This window comes from Python bivittatus, unplaced genomic scaffold (assembly GCF_059951505.1).
Source record: "Python bivittatus isolate LINGU-HERP-01145 unplaced genomic scaffold, Pbiv_v1 ctg000020_np1212, whole genome shotgun sequence".
NCBI lineage: Eukaryota > Metazoa > Chordata > Lepidosauria > Squamata > Pythonidae > Python > Python bivittatus.
The window spans coordinates 71,640,326-71,661,100 of record NW_028277030.1 but is presented as its reverse complement, the minus strand read 5'-3'; positions in this window follow the sequence as shown (position 1 = coordinate 71,661,100).

Sequence of the window (20,775 nt, the reverse complement as noted above, 5' to 3'; positions counted from 1 at the left end):
GACTGTTGTCCTGGAAGAACAATTTTAAACAGAACAAATGAGATGATAGAAGCATACTTTGCCTATTCAATATATAACTGGATTAAAATAATTGCAACCTAGAAATGCTGTATTCATGCTGTTGATTTTGCAATCTGTCTTAGTATTCAGCATTGTCTTATTTAGGATCTCTCAAAATAAAGGCAATATAATAGCAGGAATGAGGCACATTATTATTTCATTTTTTTCTTTCAAGGGCTATATTAAATTCTAAACCATGTTTCTATGTTATAAATTCTCTTCTAATTTAATCTGCATGTAGAACATTGTGGCTTTTAGATAATTAGAGACTATTGCTTGCACAACACTTACTCGGAAGGTGGTGAGCAATCTTGTGGGTTTCCCAAATTGTCAAAGGGAATTTTAATAGAAACCTTTAAAATAGCATCAAAAGCTCCCTTCCCTAGCCTGCTGCTCTCCAGATACACTAGACTATGTCTTCCAACATCTTCATTCTTTCTGGGGGCTCAACAACACATAGGGTATGCCAGCTGGCACTAATATACTTCATTCATTCTATAGCTCTGAAAAATAGTATATAAATGCCTAACCATCCATCCATCCATCCATCCATCCATCCATCCATCCATCCATCCATCATGTTTTATTATTCTATCCCTTTGACAACTAGGCAATTGTTAATCATACCCTAAGAAAAAAGGATTCAAAAGAGAGGGAAGAAGAAAGGCAACATGAAAGCAGAAGTGACTAGAAGAATATTAGCAATTCTGAAATAGAATTGTCATGTATTTTTCCCCTGGACTATTGCATTTTATCAGTGTGCAGGACAAACAGGTATGCAGCCAGTTCTGCTTATCAAATACCAAATACATTTCTTTTCCTTTCAGGTTGCATGACTATCTATGGTCCATGTAGAACATCCTGTGCTCATAGCTCCGGGAAAGAGCAGAATCCCCAGCAGCCACTCAAGTACTTTGGAATGAGGATATCCAGTTTGGGTCAACAAGGAAATAAAGACTTGACATTTCTGAGAATGTCCAGCTACAGCCTTGCAGAAAGTTTCATTATGTCCACTGCGGAAAAAGACAAGAAACCACAACAGTTAAAGCTGTTCTTCCTGCCAAGGTTGTAGTTCCAACTCTGAACTGAATTGAAGCTCCACTGTCATATGACACTTTGATCACATGGCCATTGTGTTAAGTTCCAGTTCTCCTGTTGCAGTCTTGAGTTCTCCTTCAAATGAAGAATTCCTGTTTCAAGCTGTGAATGCCACTGCAGAAGCAGTAACATTTCCCTGCCTTCTGGGCAATTTGTGTTGATTAGCAGAGATGAATGGATAACCCTGTCTTCCAGACCTCTGGGATTCTGCAATTGCAGAGTGAGGACATGGCTAGCAAAGGTGCCCAAACACAGAATTCTCATTGCACTATCAGGAAGTACCTGCCATCTTGGTAAATACAGAATTTCAATTTATTTTATCTGTTTTTTTTATGAGAGTTTTTTTTGCATGAAAATGAGAGGGCAGATTGGATGGTCAACAAACACAGTTTGGTAGGAAGCTCTCAATGCTCAACTGTTGTCCAAGAAGATTAAGGACTTCTAAGTTCTAAAGACTCACACATATGTAGATATGTCTGTTCCCAGGGCTTCCTGGTATTTTAATAGATGTAGAATTAATCAGAATGCCCCAGTCCATCCCAAAGGCATTTTAATTGTGGTCTTAGGAGGCTGGTCTTCTGAGCATACCCTAAGTTCACATTTTGCACTTAGAGAAAGATTATTATTTCTACCTAAGAGTGTGGGGGAGAGAAAAATACATGCTCAACTAGTCTAGTTTCCTCCTCTATCTTTGCTGAAAAAGTGAAATTTCTCTTCTGTATAAATCAGTTGGGTTGTGGTACATTTATGACCTTTAATCCCACGAGTGAGTCACTGTAAATACCACACACAGGTTTTTTTCTAAGTTACTTTAAAATTTAAAGAGCTTCTGAGCAGCCATTTGATTCTCCATGGGGCTTTTTTTTTTCATTTTGTTTTTATCGCACTTGTGCAGCTGTTGGCTTTTCCATTGACTTTGCTTCTTTGTCTTAGCTAATGTATGATACATAATGGAAAGCAGATCCTACGTGCTGTAACATATTTAGAGAAGTGTAGGTCACTTGGTAATAACACTACTTAGCGCTTCTAGTCTCCTTGGGTTAAGCTTCACAATCAAACTACATCTGTAGAAACTCTTGAAAGGCAGCAATAAATCTCAGGTATTATTTAATATACAATATGAGCCAGAATTTCCTATATGGTTTTGCATCCTGCTTTTCATGATCAGGACAGATTTCTCTATTTGCACAGGTGAAGCATATGCAGAGAAGAACTGTAATCTTCCCAGAGCTCCTTGGAAGCTCTTTATTCTCCTAATTAGAGAATAAAGAACACAACTGAAATTGTTATTGTTACTCACACAGTCCAGTGCAGCAGCCTTGCCAAGATCTCTCTTTCACTTACTTTTTACCCAGCTTATGTATGAGTAAGAATCAACTACCTTGTTGCAACAATTTGTCAGTTAACACATATATCCTGATATTAATCAGATGTTTATAGTTGCAGTCTGGCCAAATGGTCATCAGTATTGGAGTACAGTACTATTTTTTTCTAGTATATTGTTCTGTTATACTTGAATTAACACTTGAAGTCATGAAACATTTCATATAGGTATCACTTAGCTTCTACTTTATTTTATGAATCCATGGTTAGGAGCAACGGTAGAGATCTAGAAGAGAAAAAGTATTCGATGCAGCAACCAACACCCACTCTCCAAGCATTTTGCCCACGTCCTTAGATTGAAACAACTGAAATATCTCTGTAAAATAATGACCATATCACTTACCATCAGTCTTGCACTGATAGATGACTTTCAGTTTATGACAGAAGCGAGTGCATGTGGTTTTACTGAAGAGGTTCTGGGAAAATAAGAGACAGCATCTTTCCAGAATAGCTTCAGATCACCCTGAGTGTCTGCCTGAAGCAGGCTCCACAGCTCTAGGCAGGGCAACCAAAGTCACCTTGGTTAAATTAATGGCCATAAGTAGAAACAATTCTTAACTCTCAGTGTTATGTTAATATTGCTAAAACAGAAACACAGAATCGTACTAAGCATCTCTGAGTCTTAGAAGGCATTCCCCATTTTTCTGGACAACAAATAGCAGAATTCAGGCCAAGAAAGTCCAGTGCAATGGGAAGAAGGCAACATCACAGAAAAAGACAGAAGGTGAAATAACATCTGATTTATGCCTCACATCCAGAGTGGGAACTATGGATGCATTTGCCTATATTTTGCAGTCTCTGGAATCCTGCAAGTTTGCAAAGTGCAACTGTTGGTAGTTTTAATATAGGCTTAATATCTATTTTACTTTTTACATATAGATTGGTACATGTATGTGTGTGCATGTCTATCTTTTAGTAATAAGATAATAGAATAGATTGATAGATGATAGACAGAGAGACAGACAAAAGCTCTCATGCCAGCCCCTGCAGTATAAATTCTTCTCAATTCTTTTCTCTTTGCTTACCCAGCATTGCCTTCCTTGCAACCAGTGCTTACTAGCTTTTGTCCACCTCTTTCCCTTTTCTAACACTTCAATATGTTCACAAGTTTTATTGAATTTTACAGGATTTCAAGAAGTTCTCCCAAGTGTACATGCTTAGGAAGTAAATGATAACTGCCCTACTAGGAGCAAATTCGGTTTACTGTATTGCTTTATTTCATATAGGATTTACATGGCCACCTACCTCATATAATGATTCTAGGCAGCTCACAACATCTATTAAAGCATACCTAAAAACAAAAATATCCTTCTCCCCCAAGCACCAGACCAAATGTCCTCCCAGCTCAACCCCATCCTAGCCCAATGCTTGGGGAAAAGCCAGGTCCTCCGGAAGGCTAAAAGGGTAGGGTTCCCTTGGATCTCAGGAGGGAGGTTGTTCCAAAGGGCTGGCAGTTCTGCCAGTTTCAATTAGGTTTATTCCCAAGTAAGTAAAGGTAAGAAAATCCAATCTTAAGAAGGTGAATAGTATTCTGCGGTGTCTCCTGTCTTGGAGAAAGGATTTTTTAATCCATATTGAGTCAGTCATTCTATTTCCTGTCAGCTCCACAGTACCCAGCAACATTATCTCAAGCATCTAATTTGATTCTGGCACTTTGCAGACATTGAGAAAGAAAAGGAAGGTGCCTGTTCTGTGGGCGAGTTCAGACCCAGCGATAGCCGCATCCAATCACCGTCCCTGTCAAACTGAGGAGGCCATGGACAAGCCTTCTTAGATTGACTTCTAACATCATTGCATTTCCCCTGTTTCACAGCACAGGCTGCTCTTCACATTGAAAAAGAAATACGGGTAGTCCTCACTTACCAACTGCCTCATTTAGTGACCATTCAAAGTTACAACGGTGTAAAAAAACATCAACAGCTTTTCGACCAATCCTTGCATTTATGACCATCGCAGTGTACTGCAGTCTCATGATCACCATTTGTGTGCTTTGCAACTGGCTTGCGACAATTAGAGTTAATAGTTAAAAGGCAGAAGTAAATCACAAGTCACAGCCATGTGATGTTTCACTTAGCAATTGTGGCACTTCACTTAACAACTGAAGGTGAAGTAAGCTCATAAGCCTGTCACGATCACATGATTTCCCATTTAGTGACCATGGTGCTTAGCTATGTTGCTGCCAGTCCCAAATGTGGTGGCTAAGTGAGGACTACCTGTAAAGCAATGTTATGACTGAAATAGAAAGGGAATTTATTTTTAAGACATCTCCCTCTGCCCCTGTGGATCGGACAGGTCCAGCTTCCCCATATGCCTATTCCCATCATACCTAAGGAAACTATTCCCTTCCCAGAACAAAGTCCCCTACTACTTTCCTTGCCAAAAGAGAAGAAGTATTGCTCACCTTAACAAAATCAGAATGAAATGAACTAGAGGCAGCAGAGATCTAGCCCCCTGTTACTGTCTGATGCAAACCTAATAAGAAAAAGGTCAACAATGCAACTTAACAAAGCTGTAAAACATTCTGTGTAAATTGGATACACAATGCACATCCCATCAATGTTCCACCACTTGTTATCAAGGATATAAGACCTATTTCTAGCACCCCTGCCACCTCAAAAAGTGTGGGTTTTTTTAACAATAAAATGTCTTTCCTTACATAGACAAAACTTACCCAGTTTTCCTCCTACAGTTCTAAAGTCTTTGCAATAAATCAGAGCCCCAGAATTACCCACTCCACAATTCAACATTCTTATAAAAGGTCTTACCTATTCATTGTTTTCTGTTCTATCTTTAAGTTGGATCCCAACAATCATTGCTTCAATAAAGTGTGTGAGCTTCCTCCTCACAGTTGTGTTCCATTTTTCACATTCAGTGACACCAGTCTTCCCTTTTCTCTTCCACTTCACAAAGAAATGAAGGGATCTTTTTTCTTTTAATCCCCTCCCCTTTTCTCCCCAACCTGTTTTTACTAGATGAGAAGCAACGTCTCCTTCCTTCCTTTTACAGTATTTAAACTTTATATAGAGCTCCAGCTGGTGCTACTGTCTTGAATGTTGCTCCAAGTGACACATCTGTTCTTTGATAAGCTTAAGTGGGGGTCCCACTGGATCCAATCAGGAGATTGCTGGGTGCCAGTCTAGAGCTTGATGTTTCCCAGAATCATAGACTCATAAGTCTAGAATCAGCATATGCCAGGTGATTATTTCAGTATATGATTACTGTGGTGAGATTATTATATGCACAAAGATGGAAAGGTTTGGCATTATCCACCATGGAGGAATGGTTGGTGAAATTGACAGAACTTGCTGAGATGGCCAAACTGACTTCTTTGATTAGAGAAAGGTCATTATTGACATTCATCAATGACCGGAAACCTCTTATGGACTTTTTGTGCAAAAAAGAAAATGATTTTGTGACTTATGGTTTTGGTGATTAGGAAGAATAGGTTATAGAAAGAAGGGAATTATGATGTAATCTTAAAGAGGGAGGTTTGATTAAAATTGAATGTATAACTGCTGAAAGGAAGATCAGAAGCCATTTCTTTTTCTTTTCATGTTTTCTTTTAATTTCTCTTTCTTTTTCCTATTTCCCTTTTTTGTCTCTTTTTCTTTTTCACATTTACTATATTTTTTTCTTTGAATGTATTTCTTATTATATATGTAATATCTTTTAATAAAAACTATTTAAAAAGAAGAATCAGCATGTGCCACCCATGCATGGAAGTCTGTATGGGAGACTTCTAAAATCCAGCAGTGGACTCTTGCTGGCAGAATGGAGATGGTGGTAATTGAATCTGCCTCCCAGGGAGGGTCAACAACATCAAAACAGTGGGCAAGATGAGGGCAATCAAAGCCCCACCTCTTTTTACACGTATGCAATGCATGCAATGTGCTTTGATCACCCAGTCATGCCCACCACCTTGACCCTCTTGGTTCCCCCTACAGATGTCCAGGGTTCCACCAATTTTCTTCTATATTTATATAATTAATATTATATAATTATAATAACTCTATGATTAGAAAATTATAAGAACTGTAAAATGGTGGTTCCTTTTTTTAACCAGGCCTCAAAAGACCTGCCCACAGAACGGAAATACCTGGTGCATCCTTGTTTGGCATAGATGAGAAGGACAAAGAAGCCTGGGGCTCCACCACTCGAGGGCGATGGTAAACATGGTCCAGACACAATAGTCTGCCATCACTGTGGCTGAAATGGAGGAAGGGGTTAACATCTAGAACAGGGACTTTAAATCTCTTCAGCTGGCCCCATTTTCCAACCAGTTTATGTGTAGCCGAGAAGCAACTGAAGGCTGCAGTGCAGAGAAGCCTACAGGCAAGTTAAGTTGCACCCCAGGTCAGCAGCTGCTTTATTGCCACTTTCAGTTCTATTGGCTTGCCTAGCAACAACAAGTCTTTGTTCACTCACAAATTAGCTTCCTGCATTTGGACTCTCATTCCCACTGCGCTTGCAGAAAACACTGTATGCCCTGCATCAGGTTAAAGTTCCCTTTTTGATTGGGCTGTAAGCCAAGGGGGCATTCCTCCAAATCAGTAAACCAGCCTCATTAAGTTATGTTAAAGTCTTTTCTCCTTTCTTCCCCCCACCCCCCTCTTTTTCTGACTCATATACTTTATCCACTGTCTGGTTAAATTATTTTGACTTGAAATCATTACTCAAGTACAGAATCTTGGTGGCATGAAAGGCAGGTGCTGCTTATAATGGTTTCTGGTGAATAAATGGAATTGATGGCACATGAATCTGCTGGCAATTACCCACAGGGTTACTGTCTGAGCCAAGATGCTGCAGAGGCACTCTTCCAAATTAGATGGCTGCTGCAGTAGCAAGCAGCCTGCTCCAATATTGTACAAGCGTCGGTTTTCCATCCACTCTAAGTTAGTTGCTTTGTAGTAGAGTAGTCCAAGTTCAAGGAGACAATACAGCAGACACTGGAACCAGGCACAGGCACAAATTCCTGTTTTGCTGTGGATTATTGCCCCATTCCCTAAGTGAAAAGAAGAATTAGATTCCAAAATAAGCTTTTAAAAAAAAGAAAAAAGGGGAGGGGGGAGCAAAGAAAGAAAGCCAGGGATTCATCCCAAAGTGAGGACATAAAATGACCATGTGGAACAGCAAGTTTGTAAGGACTGTTAGGACAAGAAAAATGGAAGAGGAGGAGGAAGACTTTGTTTATTTTGTAGATTCTGAAGAAGAGGAAATTGTCAGCATTAGTAGGAAGCAACTAGAGATAGTGATAGATAGTGGGAGTAGAAGGAACTTTATCTGCAGCTTTATTTTATTTAACTTTATTTTCATCCAGCATTTTCAAGAAAGAAATTAAAAGTTGTTGCAAACGCACAAAAACATTTTTTGCCTCACCCATTCATGGGTTTTCTTTATGTCTCTTACAACACAATTTCTTTGGAACAATAATGTGGTTGATGATTTTATCAAAGGAGATCTAGAGCCACTACCTGGCGAAAGCCCCTAGCTTTGCCATCATGTTCTTCAGAAAGGAGATTCTGTGAAACATATTACAAGCACCACTGCTCATTTTCAAAGTTAATTAGATCAAATGATGGAACAGTACAACATTTCCTTTAAAGGGCTTGACTAATGACTAATTACCAAATATTCTTACAAAGTTACTGTGATTGAGTACATTATGCCTGTTGCGCAGAACCTGAGAGATACAGTATACCATTTGTCAAATAAGGCTGTTGTGTGGATTGTGATCCTGTACTAATAATATATAATATTTGCATGCTATGCAAGGAGGTGTTTGTTTGTTTTTTCTTCTAGATTTGGGTGCTGCCAAAGGTTTGGGGCAAATAGAACTGGCGCCAGTGTCTCAGCATTTGACCATCTTTATAATGGACTGTGGTTGTTATAAGTTCTGTAAAGTTCCATTTGGACTTTGAAGTCCCCCTGAGGCTTATCAGAAGGCAATGGATTCTATAGTTTGGGGTCTTCCTGGTATTGTGCAGCATGTGGGTAATGTTGTCTATGCAGCAACTGTTGAGAGCTCCGGTGACAGTTTTTGAGAGATTTCATAAAAGACCATTCAAACTAAGCAAAAGCAAACACCACCTAGATCCTTGAAAGACTGTTTTAATGGGACCCATTGCATCAGCTGAATGAATGCAAGTTTCATTCATTGTTCACTTCAAGGTAGAAGCTATTCTGCAAGTCCCAGGTCCTGAAAATCTGGATTTGTGTTCTTTTCTAGCTACCTGTAGCTATCTTATGAAATTTATTCCTACTTATGTGGATATTTCGGAACCACTGTATCTATTGATTAGCATTTCAGCAACTGAAAGATGCATTAACTAAGGACTGTTGTCTGGCTTATTACAATTTGAACACACCAAATTTTGCAGTGACTGATGCCTGTCCTGTGGAACTCAGTCCCATCTTGCTACAGACTTAGCAAGATGGATCAAAGAAGCCCGTTTTGTATGCCAGCTATTCACTTTCTTCTCCAGAGCAGGGATATTCACAGAATGAGCCTGAAAGTTTGGGATGTGTGTAGGCTATAGAATATTTCAATATTTATCTGTAACAGTACATCCATTTGTACTGTTAACAAACAAGTCACACCCGTGCTTCAACCACAAAAAACCACCAATTTGCACCTCATATCCAGCATCTCAGCTGGAAATTGTAACCTTAAGGTTTTGTTGTTCAGCACATTTCTGGAAAAATGCACATACCTCAGGATCAAACTTATTGATGGAGGAGTATGTTTGATTTTTTTTCATGTATGTTGGATTTTGAGGCATTATTATTAAAAAAAACCTCACCTTGCTGTCTCTACTTTGGGAAACAGTAAGCAACCTGGCACCACTAATAGTTAAACTAATAGGTGAATGGAATAGAATGTGAAAAGAGAACGACTTTATCACCACCTGGAAATGGAATAATGGGGTCTGCAACTGGGTACATGCTGGGTACATGCAAGAGATGCATGGAACCAAAAAGTAATTCATCAAGATGAGATCAGACAGGGACCAGAAAAGGACAGCAACCAGAGAAAAGAATATTAATTATTAGCTGCCATGTAGTAAGTCATATGACTTAGCAACCTAATAGGTCAACAGACTAAGTAACATGGAAAATAATATTTGATGGATGCTATTGGCAAAGAATTAAAAAAAAAAACAAGCTGTACGTGTCTCCATTGGAAGACCATCATACAAACCCTCACCTGTGCTACGTAGGTGTCTTCCCCAGGGCCCAGGCTAGCTCAGCATCCAAGCTATGGAGTGGTATGTAAGTTATATGAGGGAGTAAATGTATGTTTAATTAAAAAAAAACTTTGAATCAATATTGGTCTATTGCTGCTGAATCTCAGTGTCTTGTGTTGCTACTGCATAAGATTAAGCTACCTCTTCAGTGACTGGCAGCTGCCTCCCGTATCAATGTGGAAACTGTGAACCCAAATGTAAAGGAACACAAGGGTCATGTCCTTGGAGCTAAATTCCCCTGTAACAGGAAGCTGCCAAGAATCCTAATGTCTTTTCTTTTTTTCAAAGCTTTCATAATTTGGTTATGTTGAACTACAACTCCCATGAACCCTAGCCAGCATGGCTGTTGGACCAATGAGTCAATATTTAACATACTGAGTTTCATTGTTAAGTAGAAAATTCAAAAAGGTAATTTAAGACATGGAAATCAGCTGTGGTGGCTGAGATATGATTCTTCTATTTCAGACACAGAGAAGAGTGATCAGCAACTTTGAGTGTAATCCTTGCGAATGAAGTGACTTGATTCGCAAGGAGAAAACTTGCTCTCCCAATGAAGCAAATACAAAAGTCCCTATATGCATCAACCTTGATTACATACGTCTGTAGATATGATAACCACTAATTAGATGGCTTCAAAAGGGATTACCAGATTTAATAGAAGATGGTTAATGGATGCCTTAGGATTTTCCATATTGAGAGGTAATATATCTCAGAGTGGAAGATACTGCATGTGCAACAACAGATGACCATCAGCTGGATCCCTTTACTAGGAATGTCAGAGCACCTAGCTGACCATTACAGGCATTATTATGGACTGGGCAGCTTTGCTTTCCTCCATCAAAAGTTCTTAGCTGTTTTGTGATCTTCATATGGCTACAAATCTCTAAGTGAGCAAAGCAATATTTACATGTTTTTCTAAAAGCATACAAATATTCATGCATTCATAAATAAATTGCTGTGAGTGCAAAGGGTGCCGTGATTCCATGCATCTTTCTCCCATATTTGTGTTCAGTGCAACTGATTTTTCTTAAAAAAAACCAACTCTTCCTTTCTCAGCAGGATTGTATTTACAGTTTCCTTGTGATGATGCTTTTCTTCTGTATGATCTACTGCAGGGGTGCACTAGTTATTATCTTCCACAACGTTTATTTTCATAGTGAGCATGCTCGGGGGGGGTTGTTGTTAATGAGAAGGAGCAGACAATGATTATACTTATTGGAGGTGGTGACAGCACCATATGTTCCTATGCTGAGAAACGTATAAGTAAATAGCAAAGCTTTATAAAATATGGCATTGGCAATGATATAAATATGCATTTGAAATATGAAGAGGTATAGTTTGGTGTAAAGTATTTTATTGATGTTGCTTCCGCTCTGTAGGCATTTCAGTGGATATTAAATGAATTTATTTTCAGTAGTGAAGTAGCTACTCAGAATCCTGGTAGGTTGGAGCAGCATACAAATCCCAGCAAAAAAACCAACAAAATTAAAACATTGTTAATGCTGCTGTATTATTAATGCTCTCAGTATCCAGGGCCTAGCCCTTTTTTACTTGGTTTTTTGTTTGTTTTGTTTTTGTTTTCTTTAATACTCTGGGCAGATGGACCAGCTTATTTTATTACAAGTTTTTTCCTTCCTTAGAAAAGAATCACTGGCTTCCTGATGAAGCAGACACCCAATTGATTCAAATGTTGTCTGTCGCTAAAAAGACTACCTGTGTGGTGCCTTCTTAGGCATACAATGACTTAGATCTACTACTATATAAACTCTCAACGTGAATGTCAAGATTCTTTGAACTGGTATGTGCTTTATGGTGCTTCAAAGGGCCGAGCAAAGTTTTGATTCAGATATTTGATTTGAAACCAGTTTAGTCATATCAACCTTCCAAACTAAATTGGAAAGTCAGATTGAATGGTTTAATCATACTAAATGCCTCGATTTTCTGAATCAGTCTGAATTGTTGAATTGGACTCAATAAATTATCCACAATGCCTGAATCAGTTTGAATGATTGAATTGAATGGAAAAATTTAGCTGAATTGTTTAATGGTACTTGATGCCTTCATTTCCTTAATCAAGCCTACACACAAACCCCCAAAACATGGAACCTGTCTTTGATACCTTGATTGAAGACAACTTCAAGTTAATGCTTTGAAGCAGATCACTCTAGTGATCAGAATCAAGGTGGCTCTCCAAAGGAGTATCTCTGCACAGGCTAACAGTCAACATGTAACCCTCATGATGTTGAACTCCATCAGCCCTAGTTTGTATAACCAGTAGTGAAGGATGCTTGGAATTGCAATCTAACATCTGGAAGGCCACATATTGCCACTCCTATTCCAATTCTATGAAAAAAATAACTGATTTCAGGAGATTCTGTGTTTCTGTACAAATATATTTTAAATTCAAGGCATATTTTGCCTAATAAGATACTCTTACCCAGAAGTTGTATATTCCTTTGCTAACTCTGCATTTTTTTTTTAAAAAAAAGGTTGTTTAACAGCCCTTAATCTATTAAAGAAATACCTCCCACTCAGAATTTCTAAAAGTAGAAACACAGTGTCTCTTGGCTGCAATCTGGCAAGTATACTTTTGATTATTGCCTTAAAATTGATTTTTGGCAAATAGACTTTCTTCCACATTTCACAAGTAAGGACTAGAATTACAGCAAAACCAGCCATTATATAAACTAGTGAAAAAGTTCATACCATTTTCCAACAAGGATCATGCAGCATGTTAATGTAGCCTTCTATGTTATCATATATGTAGGAAGTAATGGCCAAAAGCAGGGAGCACTTCAACGTTGGAGTTAACCGCCATCTTGCTCCACCTGCAGCATATTTAAATGCATCATTGTTTGTAGTGTGAGCAAAACTGAGTTAACTGAGCCTGTTTCTTAATCCTTAGTTCCCCATGTCATCCAAACTGGGTCATTTAAACATGCTTCTTAATCTTTATTCCAACCATGTCAAATAGTTGGCTGACTTCACTCTTTCTCCCTCCACAACTGAGATCAAGTTACAGAAAGGCCACATGATGGGGAGCCCATCCATTCAGGTTTTACCACCCCATCCCCAATGGATAAGTGAAAAGTAGGCAGAAATGTTAAGCACACATTCCCCATCCTGTCTGCAGTAGCACCAACTTGGATTATCTCACCTCATTCATTCATTTGTTGTTTGTTCATTCATTCTCTATCAGTAAGGGCAAAATAAAAAAAAAAAAGATTACAAACAGGAAAGGAAATGGAAGCCTCTGGGCTAGCTCTGGAGAGCTCATATAATGGTCAACAAATCTCATCCAATCATCTGAGCTTGGGCTGGTGCATGAAGATGAGTGAATATCAGAGAAAGGGGATTGCTGGGATGGTCTTGAATTTGCAACACAGTGCATGAGACCCCAGAATAGTTCCAAAGGATCCCTGTGCCTAACCATAATGAAGTCCAAGGAGCTTCTTTAATTCAGTTCTTTGTCAACCATCTCCATAATGTAACTTCCTTATTCTATTCCTGCAATATGATATGGCTTGTCTTTGTGTCTCATTCTCACCACGTCACACAGCTTGCTAGCATCCTTCCAGAGAGAAGGAGGAAAACATGACATGAACATCAGTTGCTGCAAGGACTGTTTTGTTTTCAGTTGACTTCCAGCAAACTTGCCAAGCATGAACATAGCAACTAATTGATGGACAGGGCTGATTACTTCCCCCTCTCCTACACTCGAAGTAGCTTCAAGTTAAAAACCAGAGGCAGCAACATCAAATGCCTAATGAGAGTAATAAGTTGAGCAAAAGAATAGCAGCAACAGGATTCCAATTGTATAATATATTTCATAGGACACAGTCCACAACTTGTGGCCCCAGAGTTCTGTACAGCCCACCCAAGCCAAGGCCCCTCCCAAAATTACTGTTTGAGTATAAGGGTAAATGTGACTGATGGAGAAAACTACTAGGTACATAAGGGTAATCATTAGTCGTTATATGTAATATGCTTTTGTCCTAGATTTGCCTCTTTCATTTGCTTGGGCCACGCTATGTTCCAGAGTGCAATCTTCAGCAAGCCACTCAAAGTCCAGGTGTGGCCCTTGGTCTCAAAACAGTTGAAAACACCTGGCCTATATCACCTACAGTTAAACCTGGAGACTATGTCCATACACACTTTTTAAAGAGCTGTCAAGCTAGAAAGACCTCATATTCTTGAGGGTGCACAGCGTTGTGCTAATTCCTTCCACGCTTACGGACTATCCATATTACCAATTTCCACTTCCCTGAACTAGAGGAGAAGAATAAAAGAGCAAAAATAGCTGGTTCTGGTGGCTGTTATATTCAGCATTAGGGGATTACGGAGGCTCTGATCTGCCCCACATGCACCCCACACAAAATCCCATCAGATTTTAAATGGCTTTCACTTTAGCCTGCATATTTACTTTCTTTCCGCTGGGAAGGGGGGAAAAAAATCAAGCATTGGGCAATCCATCCGAAATGTTAAACACTGGGATTCCACATGCTTAATTCCGTGCTGGATTCTGACCACTGAGCTGGCAATAGCAGCCATTCTTTGAACGGACAAAAAGGCTGCTACCATCCCTATTTATCTCCTTCCAAAAATTGTGTGCCTAGAATGGTTGCAGGATATTTCGCCAGAGACATATGGACATCTGTGAGCCTTTTGTAAATTTTTTTTTTTAAATCAAAGGCTGGCTTTCTTGTCTGGATTCTGTACATGCCCAGCTTTGTGAAACTACAGCAGGTGCTGCTCAATAGCATATTGACACAAAAATTAATGTTTATTTTGAAGAATGCCATTGTGCACTCTAGCCAATCACTTATTGTTTCAGCAAACACAGAATTTCTCTCCCTTCCATTTTGCGGCATGCCTATTTCTGCAGGCATTGGGAAAGGAGAGATACACTCAATTTCTGCTAATAACTATCAGACTGAATATGGTGCAGGCATCAAATGATCTTATGCTTTATGGGCCATCACGCCTTCATTCTAAAGCTGAAGACCAGCATAATCTCTCTGCTTCACGGATGAGAATATGAACTATATGAGGCATGTTAAAGAATTAAAAACTGCACTAAGTACCATGATCTATCAGCTATGTTATTAATAGAAATGAATGTCTCAATAGTGGCTGATTGACAGTTCCTCTGCCAAGCAACACTAAGCAAAACTGTTCCAAAACCAAAGCAGTTCTTTTTCACATAGCTCAGACCTGCCAACTTCAAGGCCACTTCATACCAAGTCCATTCAAGGTACAATACAGCAAATATTGAGCATGATATGACCAAACAACTAGAAATAGAGGAGGCACGTGCATGATCCTCATCATCATCTTCTCTCTGTATATGTATACATATGCATACACACAAAATGCCTTATGATCTCCATATAAGTACTGAATACATGTAGCGTGAAACCTATCCCAACAAGAAGTCAATTTTGCCATGAGAAAATCCTCTCAAGATTACACAACATCTAGTACTGTTTCATATACATACATGCATAAATGTAAATTCCTATCTACTTATGAAAAAGAACATTGAACATTGAGCCAATTGAATAAGACCTAAACCAGCATCAGAGGAAATAAATAGGTGCATTTGTGTTGGTTGGATAAGTAAGCCTCCTTTGACACACCAGTCTGACTTACTAGAACCAATGCCACACAAACGCATAGACACACTGTTCTCCCACCCCACAGCCAGCAAATATACAGTGGGGCAAAAAAGTATTTAGTCAGCCACCAATTGTGCAAGTTCTCCCACTTAAAAAGATGAGAGAGGCCTGTAATTTTCATCATAGGTATACCTCAACTATGAGAGACAAAATGGGGGGAAAAATCCAGAAAATCACATTGTCTGATTTTTAAAGAATTTATTTGCAAATCATGGTGGAAAATAAGTATTTGGTCAATATCAAAAGTTCATCTCAATACTTTGGTATATATCCTTTGTTGGCAATGACAGAGGTCAAACATTTTCTGTAAGTCTTCACAAGGTTTTCACACACTGTTGCTGGTATTTTGGCCCATTCCTCCATGCAGATCTCCTCTAGAGCAGTGATGTTTTGGGGCTGTCGCTGGGCAACACGGACTTTCAACTCCCTCCAAAGGTTTTCCATGGGGTTGAGATCTGGAGACTGGCTAGGCCACTCCAGGACCTTGAAATGCTTCTTATGAAGCCACTCCTTCGTTGCCCGGGCAGTGTGTTTGGGATCATTGTCACGCTGAAAGACCCAGCCACATTTCATCTTCAATGCCCTTGCTGATGGAAGGAGGTGTTCACTCAAAATCTCACGATACATGGCCTCATTCATTCTTTCCTTTACACGGATCAGTCGTCCTGGTCCCTTTGCAGAAAAACAGCCCCAAAGCATGATGTTTCCACCCCCATGCTTCACAGTAGGTATGGTGTTCTTTGGATGCAACTCAGCATTCTCTCTCCTCCAAACACAAGTTGAGTTTAGATCAAAACGGTCTCCTTTGGTTTCATCTGACATTCTCGCAATCCTCTTCTGGATCATCCAAATGCTCTCTAGCAAACTTCAGACGGGCCCGGACATGTACTGGCTTAAGCAGGGGGACACATCTGGCACTGCAGGATTTGAGTCCCTGGCAGCGTAGTGTGTTACTGACGGTAGCCTTTGTTACTTTGGTCCCAGCTCTCTGCAGGTCATTCACTAGGTCCCCCCATGTGGTTCTGGGATTTTTGCTCACCGTTCTTGTGATCATTTTGACCCCACGGGGTGAGATCTTGCGTGGAGCCCCAGATCAAGGGAGATTATCAGTGGTCTTGTATGTCTTCCATTTTCTAATTCTTGCTCCCACAGTTGATTTCTTCACACCAAGCTGCTTGCCTATTGCAGATTCAGTCTTTCCAGCCTGGTGCAGGTCTACAATTTTGTTTCTGGTGTCCTTCGACAGCTCTTTGGTCTTGGCCATAGTGGAGTTTGGAGTGTGACTGTTTGAGGCTGTGGACAGGTGTCTTTTATACTGATAACAAGGTCAAACAGGTGCCATTACTACAGGTAACGAGTGGAGGACAGAGGAGCCTCTTAAAGAAGTAGTTACGGGTGTGTGAGAGCCAGACATCTTGCTTGTTTGTAGGTGACCAAATACTTATTTTCCACCATGATTTGCAAATAAATTCTTTAAAAGTCAGACAATGTGATTTTCTGGATTTTTTTCCCCATTTTGTCTCTCATAGTTGAGGTATACCTATGATGAAAATTACAGGCCTCTCTCATCTTTTTAAGTGGGAGAACTTGCACAATTGGTGGCTGACTAAATACTTTTTTGCCCCACTGTAAAAGCTTAAACCTTTTGTAAAGCAGTACATTTTATTACTCTCCGTCTCATTCTCCAGATCAATTGAAGTCTTATATTTATGCAATTAAAATGCCTCAGCATGAAGCAATAGTTTTAATATTTACTTTACACAATCTCCTTCACTGGAAAGAAAATTCTGGGTTGCATTGATCAAATCCCCATTTTTAAAGCAGGGAATTCTTCGACACCCACGGAAAGGAATGAACAGAGACACATGCACACACGCACACACTGTACAAAAGTTTCACCAGCAATTTTAAAGAATCCAATACTGTTATTATTTTGCTGTGTTTCTATTAGCATTTTAAAAAACAGTGGGTGGATATGGGCAGCTAAGGAATCCTTGTAACACATTCTGCTGTGCCAGGGAAAGGAACAGTAAGGTCAGAATATATGTTAGTCCAAAATTCTCCTCCACAATTAAAAAATGACCTAGAATGACCATTGGTTGCACTGATCTACAGGGATCACAAAGAAATCATGCCTGAAACACAGTTAGCTGTAGATAATGGATGTGCCTCTTTTGGTATTCCAGGACAGGTGATTTATTAAATATATACATAAATAAATACATATTTAATTGATGTGGTTAATGATAAAGCAAGAGTTTATCTAGAATGCAAACATAGTAACATACAAGATTGTAATATATCAAATCAGACCATTAAACCATACAGACCAGTATATGTTAGGCCATGAATGAAGCCAACAGTGCAGCATCAGGGGATCGTTTTCCCATGTACATGGTTATCTGCAGAACTGTTTGCTATGCAATCCCAGCATGAAAAAGCTAATTCTTGAACACTGTTATTAAATGGATGGTTTAGATAAGATGCTGGCCCGGCTATTGGGCTTCAACATTAGTTCATCAGTGCATCCTGTATTCTGCTGTAGTTGGACCCAGCTGGGGAAATGTGGAAATGGTAGCCATGCTATTCTCTCAGGACAGCTAGGCCACAATTTACAGTTATGCCCTGTTGCAGTAGATGGCCCTGGGCCTCATTCAATCTGCTAGACATGAAGTGCTACCTGTTATTCTGTCTGTTTTAAGAAAGACAAGTTCTTGTCTAACTTTCCATATGCACGTCCTTTTAAGTTATTGCTCCATGAACACAGATATCTTGGTGGACAAGTATTTGGAACATAGACCCAGAAGGTTTTCTGGAAAAAGAATGTGAAAACCACTGGTCTGCTTTCAAAATCTTAAATGAGTCTTTCCTAATATTTCTCTTAACTGGAAATGTCAGTGATTGACAGAGACTTTTTGCGTTCCCCCAAACTATAGTCTACTGAGCTGTGAAAATTATGTAGAAAGATTCCCTCTAGACATATTTGTCCACAACTTCCATAATTCCTAGACAAGACAGTGAAAAACATCTACAGGCAAAAGGCAAAATGTGGAGATCTTTTCTAGAGATAATTCCCTTGACCCAATCCTTTTCATTTTCCCCCTCCTTGCTATACCTAAACTGTAAAGAAACATACAAGTGTTTAAGAAACTTATTGATTAAATCATTTGCAATTGACTAAAGAAAAAACTGTATTAGTCACTAAGTATATTTAAATCAAAAACGCTTTAGTCTGCATTCATAACAATAATATATTTACATGTTTAAGACTGCAAAGGGGAAATAGTATTCATGTATAAAAGGCCCTCAAGCACTTACATTTTCTATTGGGTCTCTTTTCACCTGGTTTGGTTGAAATGTAATAATTTACACTGATTGAAATCATACACGAGCATACATGAGATCTTATTAAATGTTCCCAAAACCAGTTTGTGGGCTTCACCTACAAATTCCCCTCAGTGCCATCATGCCTTTGCTACTATTTAAATTAGTTTCTACCAGCTGGTATAGTGTTAAATGTGGCTTCTTTACCACTAGCCAATATATAGAAAAACAAAATTTCTAAGTGCCAGAATCTTTCAGGAAGCCAGTTTTCAATCTAGAAAACAAGCAGAGTTCCACCCATTCTAGTGCCTACAAAGACACATTATTGAGGGCTCATTATCAAGTCGAGTGAATGTGAACACAGGGAAAACCTGGTGAGCACATTGCTTTAATGCCCCCCCCCAATCAAAACCAGAACATTTCAACCAAAGAAAAAAGAAGAAGAAAAACCTCTAAGGGCATTGAAAAAAAAGTTCCATTAAAAGCAAATGTAACACTGTTGGCCAGGAGAAAAATAATCCAAAATTAATATGAAGACAATGACTACATTAAATCAATTCGGGTTTATAAAGAAACCAAAGAAAAACTGCAACCTTCTGTCAAAAAGACCCAGGGAAAAAAATGGAAGAGGTCAAACCTTTTCTTTGCTATATTTGTCCATCCAATGCTGTCCTTCACCTCACAGATTTTAATTTTAATATCTCTATCTTAGAGGCATAGGATTATAAACAGCCAACCTCTTTTCCTATTGAACCAGAGTTTCTTCCCATTCTTTCTCTTCTAGAGCTTCAGATTAGGGGTTTTAGATTTTGGAACACAGTGTATCCATGGGCATTAACTGGTCAATTTTCCTGGGAGCTGGATGGCCTGCAGGCAAGTGATAGATGTCCCAAAATAGCCTTCATATGGCAAGTGAAAACACAGTACAGCACATGAATGCATGGGCCCTTTAAGGAAATCCAGGGGAAACAAAAGTCAAAATGGAAGCCACATGACTTGTGTATGACACTGAGACATGAAAGGTCAGGGTTTGTGTCCTGACCTTGTAACATACATTTCATCATTTTTCATGATCACAGTTTATATCTGTGCCTGAATGAAATTTAGGCTTATTCAGACATGCTGAATGTGCTTTGTTGAATTGGGGCTCTTTGGATGAATGTGTTGGCTATGAAACTGAGATCAGTTTCTTGTGAAACCTATTTATACCCACAAGGAAGAGGCATGTGATTGACTGTCCAGCTTGTCCATGCTATCTGCAGAAAGGTCTTTGTGCTACAGAGGCATGCAAATGACCTTTATGATGTACAAGATGTTACAGGAACAATCAGGGCTATTTTTATCAACTCTGTCAATTTGGGCAGTCAATTTCCCCCCCACCAGTGCATACCCTACACTAGAAGTACTGGCAGCTGTCTGTTGCTCAGTAACAGGTCAAGACACAGCCCTTGAGTCAACTGCAACCCAGGATTACTCTTCTGCTTTCTTACTGGAAACCTTTCCATAAGAATGGAGAGGTTGATTTTCCCTAAATGCAAGTTGATCAGGTTTGGCTGAGCTAGATCGGTCATCAGTGTGGTGAGGAGGGGCAGACTGAGCACACAGGCAGAAAAGAGAGACACATGCTGAAGTCCCTCCCCTCTACTCTCTCTATAGTGCCCTGGTGGGGAGGCTGGGTCTGACTACACCTTGGTAGGATCAGGAATTCTGTGTCCTCAGGATTTTGGGCTGTAGGAGATATTGTTCTTTCTTGGAATCACTGCTTCCCTACTTGTAGGTGTCTGATGACACCAGTTGGTTTGGCAGCCCAGCTCAGAAAAAGGGTTTGGTCCAGGGAGTCATGGCCCTCCACAGAATTTTACACAGTGTCATCCTCCTCCCAAAGTTTACACCCATAGCAGCCCAAGAAGTATCTTTGTGTAGGTCTTTTATGTATGTAAATTGTAGCATACATATAGTACAAGTTTGCCTTTTGTGGCACTTTCCTC